General features: G+C 39.0%; 1 protein-coding gene across 6 annotated transcripts in view; it reads left to right on the top strand.

Annotated features, from left to right (window-relative positions):
• KAT6A (lysine acetyltransferase 6A) overlaps nucleotides 1-18,538 on the top strand; it is a 153,170-nt gene that overhangs the window by 34,156 nt on the left and 100,476 nt on the right. The gene's annotated exons all lie outside the window — the stretch shown is intronic.

Here is an 18,538-nt window from a genome sequence, read left to right as displayed (position 1 = left end):
TGAGTTCAAATGTGGCTTTAAACACTAGGTATGTGATCCTGGGAAAGTCACATAATTTCTATCTGCCTCAGTTTCCTCAACTAAGTAAAGTGGGAATACTAATAGCACCTACAAATGAGAAAATAATTGTAAAATGCTTAGTGTCTGGCACTAGTAAATATATTAATGTTCACTATTATTATTATTATTATTGATAGTAGTATGCCTAGTGCCTATGCCTTTTTGGGGATGGGTGGGTGGAAGGGGGATTTTTTGTCTTTTGAAGATGTCCTAAACACCAAATCTAGTAGACTTTCCTTAGTCATAGGCATCTCTTGACTTCTCTGCAATACTTATAGTGTTAATCACCTCCTACTTCTGAGACTCCCTTTTTTCATGCCCTCTCATAGTTTTGCCACAAATTCTGCCAACGCCTGCCTTCTTCAGTGCCTACCTCACTTTTTTCCATTTTTTCCATTTTTTTTAATAACCCTTCCCATCCCTCTTAGAATCAGTACTATATATTGGTTCCAAGACAGAAGAATGGTAAAGATTAGACAAGAGGGGTTAAGTGATTTGCCCAGGGTCACACAGCTATGGAGTGTCAGAGGCCAGATTTCCAAGTTTTTCTCAGTGATCTTACCAAAGCCACTAGGGCTACTGCTTTTAATTATCAAGTCCCGCAACCTCTGATACAGGTCATACCTAAGAGAATAGTGAAGATATTTTAGCAGATGAAGTTTTCATTGAGTATTTTCTGTGACCAGTACCTGGGATAGTTAATAGTACAGCTCTGTGAAGACAAGATATGCATGTATGTATGTATGTATGTACGTATGTATGTATGCATGTATGCATGCATGCATGTGTGTATGCATGCATATGTGTATACATGTATGCGTGTTTGTATGTTTGTATGTTGTATATGATAGTATATTATATATAATAGCCCTATGGTAGTCTGACCTAGATTGTTTTCTCTTCCTTTTTGAGAGATTTGGTAAGGTTGGAAATCTAATATATAGTAAACTTCAGCCTAGAAATTCTGGCTACCTTAGGATGATAAAAAGCTGATGTCCTTGTTGATGTTGTTGCTAATAGTTTCTACTTTTCTGCTTCACAAATCATTGCCTTCATCATTGTGGGTGTTTTCCACATCTCTTTTCCAATCCTGGTTTCCCTGCTGACCTTCAGTCTGTTTCCAATCCAGGTGGTGTTTATTAAGTGCTATTCTATGTCAGGAGTAGTTCTTAACCTTTTTCATGGTTTGGATCCCTTTTGTAATCTGGTGAAAACAGACTGCAGAATAATGCTTTCAATTGCTTAAAATAAAGCACAGAAACATTACAAAGGAAATTAGTGATACTGAAATACAGCTACCAAAATATTTATAAAACAGATTCACAGACCTCAGGTTAAGAACCCCTGATGCACACAAGTGAGTAAAAATTAAGTAAGGATGAAGGGAGTGGGAAGGCCTCTTTAAGGGAGGTGGTGCTTAACTTGAACCTTGAAGGAAGCTAGGGCTTCTAAGGGGAGAAGGGAGAGTTTCTAGGCATGAAGGACAGACTGTACAAAGGCATGGAAATTAGAAATAAAATTCCATGTATGTGGAGAATACCAAATAGTCTAGCCTGGCTAGAATGTAGAGTGCTTAAAAGGAGAATTTGAGTAGTGGGGGTGAGGGGGCAGGATGGAGATTGACTTAAGTAACTGTCTGTTAAGTTTGGAAATGCAGACTGGAGCCAGATTGCAAAGTTTGAAATAAAAAGTGGAAGTTTATATTTTATTCCAGAGGCTATAGGAAGCCCTTAGAACTTCTTGAACTGAAGAATAACATGGACCAGACCTTTGCTTTAGGAATATTATTTTGCCAACTGCGGGGATGATGGTTTGGAGAGGGAAGAGATTAGAGCCAGGGAGACCAGTGAGGAGGCTATTGCAGTAGCCCAAACCAAGTGATAAGAATCTGACTCAACAGTGCTGACCATGAGAAAGGAAAGAAGAGTATAGGTATAAGTGATTAAAAAACAAACAAACCCTTCTGTCTTAGAATTAATATTGCCTATTGGTTCCAAGGTAGAAGAGCAATAAGAGCTGATGGGAGTTAAGTGACTTACCTAGGGTCACATAACTAGAAAGTGTGAGGCCAGAATTGAACCCAGGACCTCCTGGCTCTCAATCCCCTGAACTACCTAGCTATCCCCTACAAGTGATTTTTGTGGAGGTAGAATTAAGGAAATTTAGCAACTGATTAGATAAAAGGGATGAAGGAGAATGAAGGATCTAAGATGACCTGAGATTACAAACCAGGTTGAGTGGAAGGTCCCTAGTTCTTTCAAAGAAATAGAAGTTAGGTATAGTGCTACATCACCAATGGCTTGACAAACATTTCCTACTGGATGCCCTCTAGGCATCTCAAACTCAGTGTGTCCAAAAAACTCATTACCTTTTCCTCCAAACTCATTTTTTGTTAGTCACTAGGTATTTATTAAGCACTTAACTGTGAACTGTGCTAAATGTTGGGGGTAAAAAGAAATGCAAAACAATACTTATTTCAAGCTTCATTATGCTCTCTTCTAAGCTTTTCTACCTATCCAAAATGACTTCTGTTCTTCACGCAAGACAATCATCACCCTATCACACTGTCTTTGCATTTTGGGTCCCTGTTCTTGGAAGAAAGCACTCCTCATTTGTTCTTCGTAGAGTCTCTCTCTTTCTTCCAGATGAACCTGAATGGCTTTCTGTGTGAAACCTTTCTTAAACCTCCTAACTGTTAATATCCTTGCCCCCTAACTACAGTAATTTCTACTATAAAGCAACATAATATGTTCCAAAAAATAACTTCCTTATGAATAAAAACCAGAACAGGGCTTAGGGGGGAAAATGGGGTTAAGGTTAGAACACTTAAAATCTTTGTTAGTGACACATTAAGAAAGATAGGAACCTAATAAAATGGTAGCACAATTTTATTTCATATGTACTAAACAGTTATTAAATATAAAAACTATAACAAATAGTGGCAGTGCTACCACCTTCTGCTGTTGCAGTGGTTCTCACAAAGTTGAGTTAAAGAATAAGGGAAAATAGGGAGTTTATGATAGTCTTTGGGAGACTTGAAGAGAACAAAAATTTAGAACATTCCCCTCTGAGATTGTGAGTTGGCAGTGTGGACCCAGTTGAGATTAGTTAATAAAATATTATAGTGGACTCAGGTTGTGACTTATTTCTATGAGTATGAATGAGAAGATTAATGTTGAGGATAATTCAGGGTTAGGGCATGGCAGGGCATGAGCAATGATATGTCAAAGAGCCACAGATTTGAGTGGTGAATTCTCAGTTGTATATAGTTGAACTGTCAAGGGTCACGATTAAGAAGTGAGGAATAGTAAGTCAGAGCCAGAATGTTACTTTCGCCACCTAGTTGGCTAACAGGATTTATTACAATTTTTTTCTTTAAAAAAAATTGAATTTTATCTTTTTCAATTACATGTAGAAACAATTTTTGACAATTGTTTTCTGACATTTTGATAGTCAGATACCACCTTGTCCCTCCCCACCCCTCCACCGCTTCTCTAGAGTCTGATATCGGTTACATCAGTGATATTAGTAGTGGTAGTCTCTCGGTGATCGAGTATGACTATTGTCTTTGTGCAGTTTCATCTACGGTGTACCCTCATGTGGCTTTGGAGTCCAAAGGCTGAGGTGCAGAGTTTGTGGCACATGGGGCATGGGACTCCAGTTGTTAAGGGAGGTATGGTTGTGGCCTGGTGTCAGCGTTCACGCGCAGCGGCAAGATGTCGACGTCGTTCATCTTCAAAGGTGGTGGCGGCATGTTGAATGTGGGTTCGCCAGCTGCTTCTGACAGAGGCAGGAAGTTCTAGTTGCTTTGGTGTAATGCCAGCCCACTTCAAGTTGGACTTTAGCTGATCCTTGAATCTTTTCTTTGGTCGGCCTTGTTTCCTGAGTCCAGCTGACAGTTCACCATAGAATACCTGTCTTGGTATTCGCTGTGGGTCCATGCGGATGAAGTGTCCAGACCATCACAGTTGGGTTTGGAGGACCATGACTTCGATGCTGGTGGAGTTGGCTCTGTCGAGGACTTCCTGATTGGTGATTCGGTCCTGCCATCGGATCCTCATGATTGACCGGAGGGAGCGTTGATGGAATTGCTCCAGCTGTTTCATGTGCTTCAGGTACAGTGTCCATGTCTCACAACCGTACAGGAGCGAGCTGAGGACCACTGCGTTGTACACTTTGAGCTTCGTCGCAGTGCTTACACCACTGTGTTGGAGGACTTTGGAGCACAGCCGCCCGAGTGCCTGGCTGGCCTTTTGGATCCTGGCATTGATCTCGTGGTCTAGGGACCCGTCGTTGGTGATGGTGCTGCCCAGATACTTGAAGGTGTTGACGTTAGAAAGCTGCGTGCCGTCGATTGTAATGCACGGCTGGTTCGTTGGCCTCCCTGGTGGCAGGTTGGAACAGCACCTCTGTTTTGCTGAGGCTGATAGTAAAGCCAAACAGTTTTGTTGCAGTGGAGAACCTGTCCACAATGGTTTGGAGATGATTTTCTTGGTGGGCCATGAGAGCACAGTCATCTGCAAAGAGAGCTTCCAGGATGAGTCTCTCTGTTGTCTTTGTTTTTTGCGGTCAGGCGGCGAAGGTCGAATAGTGAGCCATCCAGTCGGTATTTGATGTAGACGCCCAGGTCTAGATCCATCACAGCATGTTGTAATACTTGGGTGAAGGATAGGTTGAATAGTACCGGAGCGAGGACACAGCCTTGTTTCACGCCATTGGAGATGTTGAAGCGATCGGAAGTCTCTCCACCAGATAGGACTTCCCCTGTCATGTCGACATGAAAGAGATGGATCAGTTTGACGAATTTTGCTGGGCAACCGAGCTTGCTGAGGATCACCCACAATGCGTCCCTGTTCACTGTGTCGAACGCCTTTGTCAGGCCTATGAAGACAATGTAGAGACTCAGGTTCTGCTCAAGGCATTTTTCCTCCATTTGCCTCACCGTGAAGACCATGTCGATAGTGCTGTGATCTGGTCGGAAGCCACATTGTGATTCAGGCAGGTTCTGCTCTGAAACAGATGACAGGAGTCTGTTGAGTATAACACGGGAGAGGATCTTTCCAGCAGTGGAGAGTAGAGAGATGCCTCTGTAGTTGTCACAGGCTGCTCGTGCGCCTTTGTTCTTGTATAGGGCTACGATGGAGGCATCTCTGAGTTCTGGGGGCATGTCTTCCTCTTCCCATATGCTAGTCAGCACTATGTGGAATGCCTGAAGCGCCTTTCCCTTTAAGGCCTTGTACACCTCGGTTGAGATCCCGTCTTTACCGGGTGCCTTGCCTATACTCATTTGTTTAATGGCTTTTTGAACTTCCTCTATTGAAGGAGGGACGTCAAGTTGTTCAACGGTGAGGTTTTGGAGGATCTGGTCAAGGGCGCTTTGGTCGACTGAAGAAGGTCGGTTGAGAAGCTGACTGAAGTGTTCTTTCCACCTGTTGCTGATGCCTTTTTTATCTTTTATGAGAGTGTCACTGTCAGAGGATAGCAAGGGAGTGGTGGTGGGTTTTAATGGCCCATAGACAGTCTTGAGGGCACTGAAAAATTGTGATATCAGTGATATTACAGTTTCTTAATCTACCCTGTGGTGAAAGTACTCTAGAGTTGGGAGAGGACTAATTTCTAATTATGGTCACAACAGTTAGTAGCTTTGTGACCTTGGACAAATCATTTATCTTCTTTTAGCTTTGGTTTTCCTTTCTGAAAAATTAGGATAATAATACTTGGGCTACCTGCCTCATTGTGAGTCAATCAGTACACATTTATTATGCTCCTACAATATGCCAGTTACCTCAATAAGCACTGAGAATTAAAAGAAAGACAAAAAACAGTTCCTTCCCCAAGGAGGGCATAGTCTAATATATAATCTAATGGGTGAAAACACAAAAGGAAGCTGAAAGTGGGTAAGGGGAAGGAATGTATTTGGTAGGAGCATAATGGAGAAATCACAGCATTATTGTTGTAAGTAAAGTGCTTTGGAAATGTCAAAACAACATAGGAGTATGAATTACTACTCCAGTCTCCCTACCTTCTTACTACCACCACTTTTTCTATAGTAGAGTTTTCTGACCATGTTGCTTCCATGCTCAAAAACCCACCTAGTAGAGACCAAATAAAATCCAAATTCTTTAGCTTACCAGTCAAGGGTCTCAGTGCCCAGGCTTTAAAATTAGCTTTCCATCTTCTCTGTACTCTAGCCATACTGAACTATAGTCTCCACCCTTTTCTTCAGGGGTCAATTCTTCCCTGTAAGTCTGTATTTCTTTATTCCCTGTAATTCTTCCCAATAAGTCTGAAATGACCTTTTTCAGACTTAAGCAGCCTTTAAGGGTTTAAATGCCACTTCTTCCATGAATCCTTTTCTAACTCTCAACTAGATGTGACCTCTCACAGCTTTGACATCTCTACTTCTTCTTTTAGCATTTTTATATTCATGTTATACCTTGTGAAAGAGTTGTGGCATAGTCCTACCTCTAATAGACTGACTTACTGTGTGTGTGACCTGGGCAAATCACTTAACCTCTTAGTGTCCCAGTCAACTCTCAGAAAACTAAAACTTACACCTGAGTTGCCGTTCTGCATTGGTATTTGTTTATTTTTCTCTCCTACTAGGGTTTCCCTGCCATGATGAAATAATAGACTGGAGGTTGGGGAGGTACATCCTACCTTATTATAATTATGTGAACTTTGATTTGTTTTAAACTTTGTCTCTCCCCTTCTCTCTGCCCTCTAACATCTTGGAATTTCCGTGAGGACAGGAAATGTCTTGATAAATTTTTGTAATTTTGTATTCTTCACTATACACATAATTGGTATTTAATAAGTATTTGTCAATGAATAAATCAAAGCATCTGTTTCTTAGAGATCTCTGGATACAGGTCTAAAATTTAACAAATCATTAGTCACAATGGCAATGAACTAAAAAATTCTCATTAAAAAAAGTGTAAATTGGGGCAACTAGGTGGCTCAGTGGATTTTGAGCCAGGCTGGAGACAGGAGGTCCTGGGTTCAAATATGGCCTCAGACATTTTCTAGCTATCTGACCCATGGCAAGTCACTTAGCCTTAGTTGCCTAGCCCTTAAGACTCTTCTGTCTTGGAATCAGTACTTAGTATAGATTCTAAAATAGAAAGTTAAAAATAAAATAAAACAAAGTAAGGTTTTAATAAAAAGTATAAGCCAAAAAGACTCTTTGATTTTGCATACTAGACTCAAAAATTACCCAGTTACTTTAGTGGGCTAGGATGCTTTTGTTTGTTAGTGGGACTATTCTGAAACATTATCTCAAAGATTATTTCCTGTGTTCTCTTTACTTTGATGATTTCTTCTTTTTCTCCTTCTGGCCTAACCCCTTTGTCAGTTTACTCCTCTACCACTGGATGGATTAGCTACCCTAAACCAAAGACAGAATTAGATTGGATTGGGGATATCTATGTAGTTAGTGTGGTTGGGAGTGTCTTCTGAGTCAATAGGAGGTTGTGTGTTCATCTTTGCAGAATAGGTAGGACTTTGAAGTTAGCAAGGAGACTTGGCCAAACATAGAAGGGGATAATGCACCTGATCCTGCTGAGCCTAGGGCCACCTAAAAATATTTTGTGAAGTGAACATGGATTATTAGTTGTTGAGTATGATATGGCATAGTGGAAAGAGCATTTATTTAAATAATCTTGGCTTTCTCACTTTGTGATCAGAACAAGATCATTCCATGTTTCAGGTCTTAGTCTCTAGAAAAAAAGAGTTAGATTGGATCAAGAGTTCTTATTCTGGGGTTTGAAAACTTGGTTTTTAAACATTTTGGTAACTCTTTCAATCCCATTGGCTTCCTTTATATGTACTCTCTCTATATATATTATAAAAGCATATAAATAGAATTTAAAAACAGTTCTGAAAAGGGGTACATAGACTCAACCAGCATACCATAAAAGTCTATGACACAAAAAAGGTTAAGAACCCCTGGATTAGATGACCTCTAAGGTCTTTTCCAAATTCTTTGATACTGTGATTCTAATCATTACATTTTAATTCCTTGTATGAAAGAATATCATCTTAAGAATTATGTCAGTCTTTATCTTCCGGTTAATCAAAGTACTGTGTTTTCACACTGTAGTCTCTTAAAGAGTAATTGTGCTATTCTTATATTTAATGTCATTCACCTCGATCTCTAAAAGCTGTGTTATAAGTAGGATTGATGGAGTTCTCCTAATCCGTTCACAGTTTTCTTACCACTTCCTCTTATGACTAGCAGGATAATTTTATCACATAATAATATCTCACATTTATATAGTTCTTCAGAGTTAAAAACCACTCTATTTTTGTTGTCTCATTTAATTTTTACAATGACTCTCTGATGTATAGTACCTGCAGAGTGATTCTCGGGTTACTTAGTGCTTGATTTATACAAATTTTGCTTTATGTAAAAATTCCCCAACACATATTTACATTAAAAATTTATAATGCATTAAAAATCTAGAAAATTTTTTGTTAATGTGGTAAATAACTATAGAAGAAGGAGAAGAGCTTGAATCAATAGGTGGTTCAAATACCACATAGGAGTTCATAGTGTGAAAGTAAATATTGAATCTGCTAGTGTAACTCCATAGGCTATACTACTGTGAAAGAAGGTGTTGATTCACATTTATTTGCCTAGCATTCAAGACCTTCCACATTCTCTTGCCACCCCAATTTTCTAGTTTCTTTATCTACTGCTGCTCTCCTCCCAATTCCACAAGACTTATTTTTTCTGCCCACTTCTGCTGTTCTTTATCCTTGTAAAAGTCTTCTCTCTTCTTTCCCTGCTGAATTTTTACTCATATTTAAAGGAGCTACTTAGATGTCATATCTTTCATAAAGCTTTCCCTTATCTTTGGTTAATAATCTCTTTGGATCATTATTAGTACTTTGTTTTAAATAATCTTATTATGTATTATTATGTATTGCAGTTAACTTTATGTGTTATAATAACTTACATCTCTAAAATACTTCAAAATTTGTGAAATAATTTAATTACATTTGAACCTCACAATAACCCCATGAGATGAGATCATAGCGATTAGAGGTAGGATTTGAACCCAGGTCTTCCTGCCCACAAGCCCAGCACACTGTTCACCATGCCATATTGGCTCTTTCTTTACTTATCCCTTCTGGTTGACTATAAGCACCAAAAGTGTAGGACCATGTCTTAGCTAAATATTTTGTCTTCCACTGCCTAGAACAGTGTTCTATACACAGTACTTCTTCACTACTTCAATGGATCTATGTTGCCATTGTTGAGGGTCTATTCCTTTGAAGAGTGCAGATCATAACCCAGATATAACATCTCATCCGGTGTAACTTGTCTACATCTTCCCATAAATTCTTCATAGAGCAGCTGTTCATGAACTCAGAGCTGCCTTCTAGGTTTTTTGACATCACATAGTTAACAATGTGATACTCTAGCTGTCTCTTCCTTTCTCATTTTACATGATTAGCTCATGTCCTTTTCTAGTCATACATCTCTTTGATGAGAGCTACTCCATCAGTTTTATCTCAGATAGATAAAGAAGCTGGCCAGTGAACTTGACCCAGGATTGAATAGAAAAAGAGATTAGGATAGATTGTGTTTGGGAAATTGTGAAGCAATTTCAATAACTTCCCGAACTTCTCTCAGGAAAAAAAGATCCTAACATCTTAACATAAATATTCTGGTGATATTATTTTTGAATTATGGAATACTACAATCTTTGAGAAGTCAAAATTGTGGGTCATCCAAGTGGCAAAAGAGAGGCACATGATGGATATAAATATAGCCCAAACTAAAGGTTTGTATACTGGAACCCTTGCATTTGAGAGCAGCTATATTACTTCCATCCTTGTTTTACAAATGAGGAGCTTGAAGCGCAGATGGACAAAGTGGTTTTTTTCCCAGGTCAAACAGCTAGTAAGTGGCAGAGATGACATGCGAACCCAGGTCTTTTGACTCTTTTAAGTCTTAAAAAATTTTTTTATTATTCTGCCTTGGTTAGTTTAAAATTGATTTGAGGGGGCAGCTGGGTGGCTCATTGGATTGAGATTCAGGGTACTAGGTTCAAATCTGGCCTCAGAGACTTTCTAACTGTGTGACCCTGGGCAAGTCACTTAACCCCCATTGCCTAGCCCTTACCACTCTTCTGCCTTGGAACCAATAACCAGTATTGATTCTAAGACGGAAGGTAAGGTTTTAAAAAAATTGAATTGAGTCTTATGTTGGGATTTGGATATTATTAAACCAGTACTTTCAAGAAATAGAAAGGAAGGAATTTTATCCTCCATAGAAATTGCCCTGTTCTTGATTTTCTAATCTGAGAACTGTTAACAGAAACACTGTAATTGAGATTAATTGCTTTGACAGTGCATAGCAAGAAGAAATATTTATTCTCTGAAGCCTGTGACTTCCATATTGGATTGATTTGCATTTTGTCCAATAAATATATGATTTTATTTTAGTGGAACATTATTCTCATGTACTAGCTTTTTCATTATCCTGCTGAAAAATTTGTGGTTAATGAGTACAACTTTAAATTAGTTTCCTCAAGTGACTTACAAATAGTATGGAAGTTAAAATGGAAATTTCAATACTAAATACTATTAGAGGAGGACAGTACTATTTTTTTTAAGACCCTTACCTTACCTTCTGCCTTCAAGGCAGAAGAGTGGTAAGGGCTAGGCAATGGGGGTCAAGTGACTTGTCCAGGGTCACCCAGCTGGGAGGTGTCTGAGGCCAGATTTGAACCTAGGACCTCCCATCTCTAGCCTGGCTCTCAATCCACTGAGCTACCCAGCTGCCCCCGACAGTACTATTTTTAAACAGATAATTATGAAGTAATTATTAAGTATCTCCTATATGTTACATGCTATGCTAGATGCTGGGGTTACAAAGACAAAAATTAAATAGTTCAATTTTGTGAGAATATTTTGAGCTCTGAAGTTTTTTTTTGGGGGGGTGCCAGAGCATAAAAGAAAGTAAATCCTTATAGCCCTTGATTTTTAAAAATATTTTCTCCCAATTAATGTAACAGAAATTCTGTGAGGTAGAGCATATATCAGTTAATTAGCATTTGCTAAATATCTGTAGTGTGCTGGGCATTCTTGGGCACCAGGGCCACAAAGGCAGAAATGAAACAATTCATTCTTCTTAAAAAGATGGGTAGAGATGTATGTACATAGAAGTTAATATAAAATATATTCAAATTAAAATGCTAAGTATTTTTTTTTTTTTGGTGGAGGAGGTGGAGGTGTATTAGCTTTTGAGTCATAAGGAATGGCCCTTTGTAGGAATGTTGAGCTGAACTTTGAAGGAAACTTAGAAGGAGGAAGGAAGGAATTCTAGGTTTAGGAGCAGCCTGAGCAAAAGCATGGAGATGGATTATCATGTTTGAAGAATAGCAAGACGTACTATTGTTTCATTGCAACATAAAGTATGTGAAGGGGAACTATGTGTAATAAATCTAATAAGGTAAATTGGACCCAGGTCGTGAACTTATCAAGGCGGGAAGTGATGTAGTCAGACCTGTGCTTTAGGAATATAACTTTGGCAGTTGTGTGGAGAGTAGGTTAGAGAAAGGAGAGAATTGAGGCAGGGTGACCAATTAGGAGACTGTTGCAATAGACTTGGTCAATGTTAGAAGACCAATCTGGGGTAGTGGTTGTATAAGTGGAAAGAGATGTAGACCTGGTAAATGATAGGACAGATGGTTGTGACCCAGGATTGTGGTGCACTTGACAAAATAGGAAGTTTGACAGAGGGGTGGGTTTTGAGGGAAAGATAATTCTATTTTTAGCATATTGAGTTAAAAATGCCAACAGGACATCCAGGTATGATTATCCCTGTTTTATAAGATGAAACATACCAAAACAAGTGAAATGATTTGCCAATGACTAGTGACATACACTGTAAATCTTGTCTTGAGTTACATATTTAGTTTTTAATATTTGTATTGGAATCTACAACTAAACATTGCCATTGTGGCAAATCACTTTCCCTCTGCAGGCCTTAATTTCCACATCTGAAAATGAGAGGATGTTCTCTAAGGTCCTCTCCAGCTCTAAATCTATGAGCTTATGAATAGTATACTAAAGGACAAAGGATACTAATAGATGTGGTACATAAAAACTATACTGGATAGTGATCTGGGGTACATATACTAGGCATGGATAATTTTTGAAAAATAAGCTATTATGGTGGTGTAGAAAAGCCACTATATTGAAGGGGGAAGTGAGAAGAAGGAATGGAATAAGTATATAGTAGCTCTACTGTGTGCTATGCACTGAGCAAGATGCTTTACAAATATCTGATTCATTCCCCATAACAACGTTGGGAGATAAGTGCCATTATTATTCCTGTTTTACAGTTGATAAAACTGAGGCATGCAGCCTGAATTAATTTCCCAGGGTTATACAGCTAGTGTCTGAGATAGAATTTAAACTCAGGTTTAAACTCAGGTTTTCCAGACTCTAAGGCAAGGGGTCCCCAAACTTTTTACACAGGGGGCCAGTTCACTGTCCCTCAGACCATTGGAGGGCCGGACTAAAAAAAACTATGAACAAATCTGTATACCGCTGTCTGGGATAGCAGAGGCTGCAGTGGTGACTGTGATGGGTCTGTCACACCTTGCACAGGTCCATCACTGCCCCCACTATACCGGGCAGCAATATACACAGTGTGGAATTCCCTCCCCCAGATTGCTGCTCACCACGCTGATGTCTTCCATTGTGCAGTCACATAATCCTTTGCATGGCACCTCGCTCTCGTTAAGTTACTCTCAGAACAAGGCGCCATGCAAAGGATTATGTGACCAGAAGTAGTACTATACATGAGTGACTCTGTGCTTTGTGGTGCTGCACATATAGTACTCCTCACTGACCACCAATGAAAGAGGTGCCCCTTCCAGAAGTGTGATGGGGGGCAGATAAATGGCTTTGGGGGGCCACAGTTTGGGGACCCTAAGGCTAGCTTTCTCTCTATCAGGTCACCCTGCTTTCCTCAGTAGGCTTTGTTTTAGGTCCAACCTTTGCCAACTACCTGTGGGAACACGGTCAGTTCAAAAAACATTACAGTATTATGAACCATCTGCAAGTACTGCCATTCTTAAAGTACTCTACTGAGTTTTGGATGTGCAAATATAGATAGAACACAGGCCCTGCTTTTAATAAAAGCTCTGTTTAACAACCTAGAAGTGTTTAGGCAGATGATAGAAGAGGTAGTGAGAGAAGTATAAAGGAGAGGACTGAGCAGCTATGGGGCAGTTGAGAGGTTGTTTAAATTTTACAGTAGTCAAGAAGACTAATGCTCAAATCACACCTCAGACTTGTAGTAACTTTGTGATCTGGGCAAGCTACCATACCTTATTGCTCTGTGCCCCTCAGTTTTCTTATCTATAAAATTAAGAGCTCTGGACTCTGTGGAAATTTGGGCTGGGAGGTGACTTTATTGTGGGAGAAGGATTTGGAGGTACCATAGAGGACATTGAGTTTAACTGCCTCATTTTATGGTTCTCATTTTATGAGAAAACAGGCAATTTTGAAGTAACTTTTCCAAGGCATCATGTAAGTGGCTGAACCTATATTGATTCCAGATTCTTTGGCTAAATATTTTGCTCTGACTCTAAATATGTTTTTTTAGAAGGAAGCCCTCAAGAAAGGGCCTTGAAGAAAGAGAGGACTTCAGTAAGGGGTCCTATGGGAACAGAGGCCCCAAAGATGAAGGTAGCAGGAAGAGAATAGGACAAAGAGTACATTTTGGCTAGAATATAGAACATGAAAGAGAATAGTAAGATAAGGCTGGACAATTAGGTAAAAAAACAATGTGGAGAACCTTGTGTGCTAGACTGGGAAGTTTTATATACTATCTAGGGTCAATTAGGAGTATGAATGGAGCATTTCTAACTTTAGCAAGTGCTGCTGCCTCTTTCTCCGAGAGTAGAAGGAAAGAGAGCCTAGATAAGTGATTATGAACCTATGGCATGGTTGCCAAAGATGGCACACAGATCATTCTCTGTGGGCACTGGGCCATGACCTCCGCCCCAGAAAGGCAGAGAGACTCACTCTTAGCTGCTCCCCTTCCCCTCTCCACCATGCTTGACAGCATTTTTTTCATATTCCCCCCCTGCCCCTCTGCCCAGCAACCCAATGGGAGTGCTTTCTCCTTCCCCTGTGTTAGTTAAGGTGAGGAGGGGTGCACCTGGCTCTCAATGGTGGGGAGGAACATGGCACTCAGTCTGGGCGGTGGGGTGGGAGTGTGACCCAGCACTCTATCCCTAAAAGTTCACCATCACTGGGCTAGGTGATAACATTAAGAGACTGTTATAAATGGAGAAGATTTGAAAGAGTTCATATCAGCTTTAGTGTTTTTTTTTGGGAAAGCAGAAAATGAAGTCATCTGAAAGAGGAGGAAAGGGTGAATTTGGAGTTTGAGGAAGATGAGGTTTACAAATAGTGACAGTGTAATAGAGAGCTAATAAGAAATACATGAAAATATTGTGGTACAGTCAAAGTTCATTTGAGGATAGAAAGCATATATTTGTAGTAGACCCACATAACATGGTAATGTGATTTCTAGCATCATTTGACATTTTGCTAAGTAGGAATGGAAGAAGTAGATGAGAGTTATTTGGGGTTAAAGCTTGTTATTTAATATCTTTGGGGCCCAAGTTTTCTCATCTGTAAAGTGAGAGGGACCTAGCTAAGGTCCTTTCTAGTTTAAATATTTTATGATTCTATGACTTCCAAGTCAGAAAGGCAGTGGTGCAGATATCTCTTAAACTACCACTTATAATAGCACTAGATTGAGGAGATCTCAGTTATATCTGTCACTTAACAGCTATGTAATCTTAGGCAAATTTCTTGAATTCTCAGAGCTTCAATTTCTCTGTCTATAAAATAGGGCCGGATCTGCCTTTTCTTATAGGGTTCCTTTAAAGATGAAATTAAATAACTCTTATTAACCCCCTACCATCTGTAGAGTATTGTGCTATTTCTGAGAATACAAAGATGAAATTTTAGTCTCACCTCAAGGTCCTTCAAATCAAATAAAGGGAATGATTAGATAGGTGAAAAGTAAATATATAACACCAGGCAGAATGTGATTAGTGTATAGGTGTGGTCCAAATAAAGACAATGGGAGGTTTGAAGAGCAACAAATGATTTCAGTTGGCAGCATCAGGGTAGATTTTATAGAAGGAGGTGATCCCTGAACTATATATTGAAGAAAAGAATTTCATCCAGCAAACATAGAGTCACTATGGGGAGATCTGAAAATTTAGAGGAAGAGCATTAGGGTATGGTTGTCTTTTTTTTTTTTAATCTTCTTAGAATCTATATTGTGTATTAGTTCTAAGGCAGAAGAGAAATAAGAGCTAGTCAATGGGGTTGAAAGACGTGCCCAGGGTCACATAGCTAGGAAGTGTTTGAACCCAAGACCTTCCATCCCTAGGCCTGGCTCTCCATCCACTTAGCCACCCAGCTTCCCCCAGGGAGTCTTCTTGGTAAAGTAGCTGAAGCCATCTGCTGAGAGTTGGAATATATAGGGGTTTAGATGAAGGGAGTTTGAGGAGAGAGGCAGAACAGCATCATATCCAATGGCATGGTAATCAATAAGATAAGGAAATGCTATGTAGCAGTTAGGACCTAGTTGAGATTAGATAACAGAAATTTGCCAAAACCCAGTCAGATAAATTTTGTTAGTTCCTCTAGCAGTTTTGCCAGAAAGGATACAATATTAGTTCAGGATGAGCAGGGAGGATTTCAAAGTGGAGGAATTTGCACCATTGAAATTATTGACCATCAGATTAAGATTAGGTATGGTGGAGAATGACACCAGAGTAGGATCAATGGGCCTGGGAAAATAGGGCAGGGAGAAGAGAGTAGTTTCTGATGAAGAGGATTTAGCAGTGGTTTTTGAACTGAGTCAAAGAGTAGAAATAATAGGAGACTATGGTTAGAGATAATAATTTTTTTTTTGCAGCTTGCTTGCAAATTGTAAAGATGATACACAAATTGTAGCTCTTTAATGTAGTAGTTAGCCCCAAGAGGTAGAACTGTCTAATCTAAACTTGGGCCCCTTGAGAGTTTAGCAAATGCATGCAGTAGGCTAATAAATGTGAATATAGTGTTGAGGAAAAATATAATTATTTCTAAACTCTTGTGAGTGAATGAATGAAAGTGTTTTTAGTTATCAGTTAATCAATAAGGATTTAGGCCTCTACTGCTTTCCCAGGCTGTGCTAAGGGACCCAATTCCTACTTTCAAGTATCTTAAATTTGACTGTATTGAGGATAGATGGAAGCTGCTTTCAAGCTATAGGGTTTAGGGAAATCTTATTCAACAAATTCATTCTAAAACATTTATTAAGTGTCTGTTATTCACTTAGTATTGTACTAGTCTCTGGGGGAGATACACAATTTAGATAAGATATGGACTTTAAATTAATATACTTCATTAATGATGCATTGGGAGAGTTGCAGAACAAAGTGCTCTGTGAGATCTTGACTGTATCTAAAGGCTTCATGGAGGAGATGGCATTTGAGTTGAGATTTTAAGATTGGGTAGGAATTCAGACAGAGAGGAAAGGGCATCAGAATTTTAAATTCTAGATCAGTTCATTTTATTAGGATTATGGAAATTGAGAGATAATAGAGTTTACAGATCTTCTTGGTATAGAATCATAGTTCTAGAGTTGGAAGCAAATTCAGAAGCTGTCTATGCCAAGAAACCCAAAGGAATTTCCTTAGGAGGATAGTTGACTTGCCCAATGTCACAGGTAGGAAGCCTCAGCAATGTCTGAATCCTTTTACCCAATTCCAGAGACAGGGTTTTCTGTGGTTCCCCTACCCCTTTCATTTTATAGCTCTGAAATTTGAGCCCCTAAGTGACTTGTCCAAGGTCACATAGTAATTAGCAGTTAGGATTTAAACCAAGATCCTTTGCCTTTAAGTCCAGTGTCCTTTCCATTATACTACATGAAAGCCTCATGATTAGTTGTTTTTATATATAACATGATATCTTTGTCCTGTGTATGTAACATTGAAGAAATAATTCAACTTCTTGAGCTCTTTTAAGTGATTATGGATCTTGTTTAGGAGACCGAAGTGATCCTTGAATTGATGCATAATTGCCATAATTTACTCCCCAAATGAGCATCTTGAGGACCTTGGCATATAGGAGATTCCTTTTTAATTTGAACTCTTCTTTGGACATACTCCATTATGCTGACAAATACTTTTGTTAGACATATCTCTGTGATTTATGTTTCACTCAGTTTTAATAATCAGATGATCATCAAACAAAACTACCTCTATTAAATATTTTGAGAAACTTTATGTGATTTTGACATATGCATAGAAGAATGCTTTGTTGGAGAAGAGCCTTTAAGGCTGTATTTTGCTCCACTAAATCAAATGCTTTTATAAAGTCAAGTTACAATAAACACAGTAGACTCTTATGTTCTTTAGACCTTTCATTCAGTTTTAGGATTATAAAGATGTGCTCAGCTCTTCAACAGATGTTAGTTCTAAAGCTACAATTATTTTCATGGTGATTTTTGCAAATGCTTATTATGAACACTGTAATATAAGATGATCAAGATATCCCATGAAGTGATGTTTCTTGTTGCTTCTTGGATGAACAATAAAAATCAGCTCTGCCAACTCCTTTATGTACCTCTATAGGGAGAATCTTTGAGTTATCCTCCCCTTAAATTGCAACCTAATATTCTAATTTCATTTATAGTGCGAATGTCAAGATTAATATGTTATCTGTTTATTGGTCATTAAATAAGAATATTATATTTAGAATATCAAAAGTTAAGACATTGTTTACAGATGGGCTAAATACCATGTCATTCTCAATACTTGTTGCTTCCTTTTCCTCCAGCCTTCTCCTACCACTAGAAGACCAGATAGGAGGCCTGGAGATGAGAGATTCTGAGTTCAAATGTGGCCTCAGACATTTCCTGGCTGTGACTTTTAACCCTCATTGCCTAGCCCTTACTATTTTTCTGTCTTGGATCTAATTGATTCTAAAATTGTAAATAAGGATTTAAAAAATTTTTTAAATAAAATAATTTAGTCCAGCTTTAGTATTTTTAGTATTTTTCCTTTCTTTCCTGATTTGCCATGGTTAAAGAATTCATCACTAAATGATTAGCCTATATTTTTTTTAAAACCTTACCTTCCGTCTTAGAATCAATACTGGTTATTGGTTCCAAGGCAGAAGAGTGGTAAGGTCTAGGCAATGGCAGTTAAGTGACTTGCCCAGGGTCGCACAGCTGGGAAGTATCTGAGGTCAGATTTGAACCTCTTATCTATAGATCTGGCTCTCAATCCACTGAGCTACGGTAATATTTATTGGGAAAGGATGAGAAATTGGAAAAACTGGGGGATAAAGGGAGGTTTGTATGAGGTATGTAGGAGTTGAGAGGGGAGAGGGAATATTGCTTGGTGAGGCAAAGGAGAGTTTGCCCCCTGCTGAGAGG

Source organism: Monodelphis domestica, chromosome 1, assembly GCF_027887165.1.
Source record: "Monodelphis domestica isolate mMonDom1 chromosome 1, mMonDom1.pri, whole genome shotgun sequence".
Classification (NCBI taxonomy): Eukaryota; Metazoa; Chordata; class Mammalia; order Didelphimorphia; family Didelphidae; genus Monodelphis; species Monodelphis domestica.
The sequence above is the reverse complement of the archived record's forward strand: the minus strand, read 5'-3'. Positions and strand labels throughout refer to the sequence as shown.